Genomic DNA, 6,883 nt, shown 5'->3' with positions numbered 1-6,883 from the left:
CGCTCTCATTTGCGTATGTTAGCCACCATACATGCTAGTCGCTTGCTGCAGCTCCACCTCATTACTCCATCCTTCCTATAAGCTTAAATAGTCTTGATCTCGCGGGTGCGAGATTGCTGAGTCCCCGTGGCTCACAGATACTTCCAACACCAGTTTGCAGGTGCCTATGTTACCGAGCAGGGGACGCAACCAAGCTTAAGGAGGAGCTTGATGAAGATCTTGCCCTTTGTGTTGTTTCGTTCTAAGTTGATCAGTAGTGGAGCCCAGTTGGGGTCGATCGGGGACCTTTGTCGCATTTGGGGTTCTTCTTTTATTTTGGTTCCGTAGTCGGACCTTGATTGTATCTGGATGATGTAATGCTTTATTCATGTAATTGTGTGAAGTGGCGATTGTAAGCCAACTATGTATCCTTTTCCCTTATTTTATTGCATGGGTTGTGTGAAGATTACCTCACTTGCGACATTGCTTTTAATGCGGTTATGCCTCTAAGTCGTGCTTCGACACGTGGGAGATATAGCCGCATCGAGGGTGTTACATTCATCCTCTTCGAAGCGATACCAGCAATCCTTTGCTGAGTGCCCCGGTTTTCCACAGATTTGACACCGAATAGTGTCAGGGCGTGACCTGGGGAAGTTGCGACGGCCCTTGGAGTTGGTGTAGGAGGGCCGTGCACTGCCGTTGTTGTTGCCGGGGCCGCGGGGGTTGCTGTTGAAGTTGCCACCGCCGCCGCCGTTGCTGGTTTTGCCCTTCCGCGGTGGGCCGCGGTAGCGTGATCCGCCGCTGCCGCCGCCACCATGGCCACGAGTGGCAGCATTGGCCGACGACTTGAAGCCGACGTTCCCCTGAAAGAGCGCAACACGTTGGTCGAAGTTGCTCATCTGGGAGAAGAGCTCGTCGATGGTGACCGGCTGTGTGCGCGCGTCGAGGGCGGAGACGAGGGGCTGGTACTCCATGTCGAGGCCGGCGAGGATGTAGGAGACTAGATCGCCGTCTTGAAGAGGCTTGCCCGCAGCGGCAAGTTCGTCCGAGAGCGGCCGCATATATGCGAAGTACGTCGCCACGGACTGCGTTCCCTTCTGAGCGTGAGAGAGCGCGATGCGGATGTTGTTCACCCTAGACAACGACTGCGAGGAAAACATCCCCGCTAGTGCTGCCCAGAGCTCATGTGCATGATCGATAGATGTGACCTGCACTAGTACTTCTTTTGTCAGATTGTTCAACAGATAGCCTAATACCTGTTGATCTTCTCGGATCCAAACCGAGTGGAGGGGATTGGGAATCGTTTCTTCTTTCCCATCCTTGTACTTGGTGACGACGTGCTTGGCCGGCTCCGGTGTGGTTCCATCCACGTATCCGAAGAAGCCGGCTCCTCTGATCTGCGGGGTTATCTGGGTGCACCAGAGAACATAGTTGGTGCGGGGTAGCTTCTCGGTAACTTGACAGGAGAGGTTGGAGTTGGCTGCAGAAGAGGAGGACATGGCGGCGAGCTTTGGTGGTAGGAAAAAAACCTTAGCGAACTAGACGTGATGAAGAAAAGGGGCTCTGTATACCATGTGCGAAAGGCGTGAAGCGTCGTCCCCTGATCAGGGTTGCGCCTGCGTGTTATATAGTCAGGGGCTTATCCCTGGATATGCATACAAGTAGTTTGGAGAGATTACATCTTGAGGAGCAAGAAAGAGATAAGAGATAGAGATAAGTACATGCGGTTTAGGGAGAATCTAAACTATCTCCTAACTACCTCCTGCCGAAGCTACGTGACACAAGTCATCGTGACTGACATGATGATGTTTAACATACACTATTTACAATTTTGTTTTATTTTGGAACAATAGACAATAATAAGTTAGGTAAAGGAATGAATCTAAAAAGAAATGATATTATTATTTTTATCTTTATAGTAGGGGCCCTGGGTTGTAATTTCGCCCTGGGCCCCCGAAATATCAGGAACGGCCCTGATGCATATACTACCAGGCTTCAAGCGTTCATGAATTTCTTCAGCAAATTTAACATTATCACAGAGGAATTCAAACTTGTTACCAAGCATTCTAAGCACTGCCACGGGGAAACAAATTCTAATAGCAAACAGTGAAACTCCCCAAAACTGTCAGCATGCTGAAACACATCTCTATTTCCTCTCCTGGTTAATCTTCAGATTTAACTCACCCTTGCATTCCTCTCGAAGACAGGTCATATCCTCCTTTTATATTCAAGTCTAAGAGGAGCAGGTCCTCAGTTTTTGGGGTGCATTTGACACTCTTAGCCTCCTGACTTCGTACACGGTAGAGCTGAAAATCCAAATTATTATCATGAAGATTGTCATCAGACATATGTTTCACCAACTGTTCACTGCTTTCTTCATACACCTGTGTTCCATTCTCCGACAAGCCCGGAAGAGCCAGGTTAAAGTCCGTGAGCTGTGATCCGGTATTTTCTAGGCCAGCAGATCCATTTGCATCAAAGGAAATGTTTTCCTGAGCCTTCTCTAGTATTTCCTTTAAATACCTCCCTTGGGCCTCTATTCGCATCTGCAGCTTCTTCTGCACCTGATCGTAGAGATATATATATATATAAGCATTTTTAACCTACATGATACAGAGTTTAGGAGTATAAGCAGTGATGCAGAGCTTGTCTAACCTCAAGCTGTTCACACAGTTCTCTTTGGACCTGAATTTGATACCTGAGGGTATCCTCAAGCGGCATTTCTCTGATTCACATAAGAAATGTTTTCGAAATGGTTAGTCAAATCATCATACAATCCCAACTGAAGAAAAAAGACACATAGAAGACGCTTGACAGTAAGTAATCAGTAGGAATAGGATTTCAACTTAGTGCCTCTGTATAAGAAACTTTGCATATAGACTTTTGGAATGGCAAAATTATTATTTTTACAGCCAAGAAAAGCTAGTACTTGCTATTAACTTGTACTCGTATAACTACTGATCAGATCTCACTTTTCAGTTATACTTACTAGACTATCTGGTCCCAATTTCTGGTGTGAGTTTGTTCTATCCATACTTTCACAGTCCCATGCAGTGATGCAGGCAAAAACAATAATGCTCCATTTCCAGACTCCTGATGATCTCTGAGAAGTTAAGCTCTAGCACATGATGTCTTTTAGTTGACTAAACAGAATGCAGCGGGGTGGCGCGCATCTTCGAGATAAGCTCATAAAATACTGTTACTCGCTATTGACTAGTACGTATATTTTTAATCTCTCCCAGTAGACAAAAGAAAAAACAGGTATTTTGCTCTCAGATATGTTCAGAGGGAGAGGAGAAATGTCTAGCCAGTTACCTTGCGGTGTCGCGTCCAGCAGGAACAGCAAGAGGCGCGCCGATTTGGAAGCTGATGTCTTGCGAGGTAAACTCTGGTAAAAGCAAAGATGGCAAGCTTGGAGTTTAGAAGGGGAAACGTTGGCTTGACTGCATTTTGGCGTTGGCTGTAGCAGTTGCAAGGTACTATATGTGTGTACCTCCATTGTTGGCTAGTTCCAGGTCTGTGGATTTCTTGGTGTGCTTTCCCAGCCTGTATTTCTGATAAGATAAAACAAACAGCGCTGTGTTAATTCGTGAGTGGTACTGTACTACACTGGACTGGACTGCAAAAGGGAAGAGAAGACAAGAGATATGAGCGAAGAGCAGGAGTGGAGCAGAGTTGTTGAACAACAAACCTGAAGGTGGCTTTTCAGGTGGTACAGAGTGAGGCCCTTCATGGCCATCAGCCTCAGCACTGCCTTGGGCGTCGCCTCTGTTGGCAGGCAACAATAATAATCAGTATAGTTAAGCTGATGCTCAAAGAAGCTAAAGTGATAGTGAGCTGATGAATCAGGCACATGATCGCCGGCGTTGCACTGCGGCGTGACGACTGACGAGCAGGGGGAAGGAGGAGCAAACGAAGAAGACTACTCACTGTCGGGGCCGCCGAGCCTGGCGACGGCGTGCACGAAGCGGTCGTGGAGGTCCGGCGTCCACCGCAGCCGCTGCTTGGGGTCCCGCGACGACAGCGCCGCCGCCCCAGCCCCAGCACCAGCACCAGCACCACCGCCGCCGCCGTAGCTCATCCCCTCCACCCCTTCAAACATCTTGACCCGATCGGCCGTTCCCCTGTGCTCGCAAGATCAAGCAAGATGAGCTCCTCCTTACCAGCATATAACGCGATCTTGCTGACTGAGGTGGTGGTGCTGGGAGAAAAGCTACGTTGTGCAAGTGTGAAGCCTACGCGAGGACAAGGAGACGGGAGGGGGAGAGATGTTCGATCCGGAGCGCAAGACGACGAGAGGGGGTAGCGGAGATGGTGGCGCGGGGAGGGGGTGCAAGGTATCATGTCATGTGTCTGTGCGCGGAACGGAATCTGCTCGGCCCGGCTGTGGCTGGTGGGTGCAGCGCACGCAGACGCCACAAGAAACAAGACGACAAGCCGGTCGACTACGCCGGGCATCTCGGCGACGGCGACACGCCACGCCCAACCAACTGTGACGGTCGATCCAGCACGACGCCGCCGACGGTAACCAACTGTGGCTGCGTACGTCCTACGTACGTAGTGTGTGACGCTGCACACATGCCTCGTAGTCGTAGGTAGCACATCCCATAGCATCTGTCACCGCTCACCACTCATGGCATCTCCGACGTTGATCCCTGGATAGGACACCGTGTCCGTCCGCGGACCGGTGAAAATCAGTCCGGAAAAAGTGATGCTCGAGCCGACTATCTAACCATATATGCACACATTTCAAAATAAAATTGAATACATCGGACAGATCTTATCAAAACAGATTTCAGCATAGTTTGAAGATAATTTACATAAAATGGACCATATTTCAACCGATCAACTGAAATCTAAAAGAGACTAACTTGTAGCGGACGACGACCTCGTACATGTGGCCGCCTTGGCCGGCTGCACCGCCATCGCCGTCTATGCCATCGTCGTCATCATTCCAACGGCCGTAGGGCGCGAGGCCGCAACCGCCTTGCCCGGCCGCCGCCAGGCACTCATGGAGGAGCCATTCCGCTTTCTCCTGTGCCGTGTGGACGACCGCCGCGACCAATGCCAACCTAGGCCGCGGTGCCCTAGCGGCGGCCTTGGCCCTAACGGCATTGGTGGGCGTGTCGCTTGGCGACCATTCCTCGCCAATGAGCTCCTTGTCGAGACGACGGGGACGAAGGTCGGACCTCTTCGCGATGGTGACGGACTGGTCGAGAGCCCAGGTCGCGGTGCCCTGGCGGCGGCATTAGCGAAGGTGTCGCTTGGCTACCATTCCTCGCCAACGAGTTTCCCATCGAGGCGACGACAACGGAGGTCAGCCCTCTCCGCGGTGGTGACGGGCTGGTCAAGAACCCAGGCTACTATCAGGTCGGGGTCGTCACGGACCCAGGCTAGCGCCTTGTCCGACTTGACGAACGCGAAGCGGCGGCCGCTCCTGCCTTGCCGCCCTATCCTCGGTCGGCATGAATGCGGTGCAGGGAGCGACGCATCCGTTCGAGAGAAAGCGCGAAAGAGGCGGGAGAGGATTTTAGGTGGGTCCGAGGTGTCGGACACGTGCATGGCAGCGGTGAAGATGTCCGCACCCCCCTCCCCCTTCCCGATTTGCGAAAAAACGAACGTCTAGACCAGCCAATGCACGGATGCGGAACCGTGTTAGATGGCAAAACACGTCTAAATCGCACAATCCAAACGGATAACATGGGTTTGAGGGTGAGCATCGAAGATGCCCCTCGCCACTCGTCGTAGTGTGGCCTATTGACCTGACGGACGCCTACTCGAGATTCGTTGGCAAAGGATATTACGCTAGGCCAGCGACCTGCCGCGGCCAAAATGGGAAAGCTACGTGAAAAGCGAATCTCGCGGCTTATCCTTTGCTATCAGATTCGCGTCGATCGATGCCAACCGAACAGGCGGTGCTCCGGGGTGGCTCCGAAATTCATCGAGAGAAGGCGACAGCCACTACGCATGCACGATCGATGCAACGCAACGCAATGCCGACCTGGATCGATTTCCTTTCTGCGCGCGCCTTTGCGTTTTGTTCCTGAACGGAGAACCTTCACCGACGGAACATCTGAGACAGTCGCCCTCGCCCTCGTCCTCGTCCTCGGTTAATCAGTGCATCTGGAGAACCGACACTGCAGCTTCGTATCAGCGTACAGTGGGAGTGGTGGCAAAAAGAAGAGGACGATTCTTTTGGTCAGGAATAGCATGATTCCTCCGTTCAAAAAAGAAAAAAAAACATGATTCCGAGCGGCGCGTCGGGCCGGGCCGTGGCTGCGGGGGCACGCAAGCGCCAGCTTCCTTCCGTCTGCGCATGAGCGTGTCGACGTGCGCGGGGAATATTCCGTGGTCCACGTGGAAGCCCGTGACGGGACCCGACCCCAGCCGCGGAGCGAGTGAGACGGCGGCGACATGTCGCTGGAATATTCGCGCCAGCGCGGCTCGTTTGACTCGCAGCCCGCAACCGGCTGCCCGAGGCGACGGGCCCGCTCCACTCCGATAAACGTCGAAATCAGTTTAAAAAAAGAGAGAAATGATAAGGGAAAGTCTGAAATAAACCTTGAATTCACGCTCCCAATCTAAACCAAACCTTGAACTTAAAATCGCTTAAATTGGCACCCTATACTTTCTAATCCCAGTCTATTCGGGTTGATTTCTAGAGTACTAAATACTTATCTGTCGCTATTCGTGAAAAAAAATACTTATTTGTCGCGGCGGGAAAAAGCCAATCCTGATGGAAATCACACACTTATCTCACTGACTGCATGGGCTTAGACATCATCCATTCATCTCCATGACCTCGCCACGCAGGAGCGCCCGGTGTGCAGAGGTTATCAGCTTCATTGTCGTGGACGCCCCCAACCCGCGCTACCGGTGGTGAACCCGTTGTGCACGTGCCGCA

At 51.7% G+C, this 6,883-nt stretch overlaps 1 pseudogene; it reads right to left on the bottom strand.

Moving 5' to 3' along the window:
* Window positions 1-1,843: 1,843 nt before the first annotated feature.
* Window positions 1,844-4,328, bottom strand: LOC119356338 (annotated as a pseudogene).
* Between the last annotated feature and the right edge of the window lie 2,555 nt (window positions 4,329-6,883).

The sequence above is a fragment of the Triticum dicoccoides genome, chromosome 2A, assembly GCF_002162155.2.
Source record: "Triticum dicoccoides isolate Atlit2015 ecotype Zavitan chromosome 2A, WEW_v2.0, whole genome shotgun sequence".
Taxonomy (NCBI): domain Eukaryota; kingdom Viridiplantae; phylum Streptophyta; class Magnoliopsida; order Poales; family Poaceae; genus Triticum; species Triticum dicoccoides.
The sequence above is the reverse complement of the archived record's forward strand: the minus strand, read 5'-3'. Positions and strand labels throughout refer to the sequence as shown.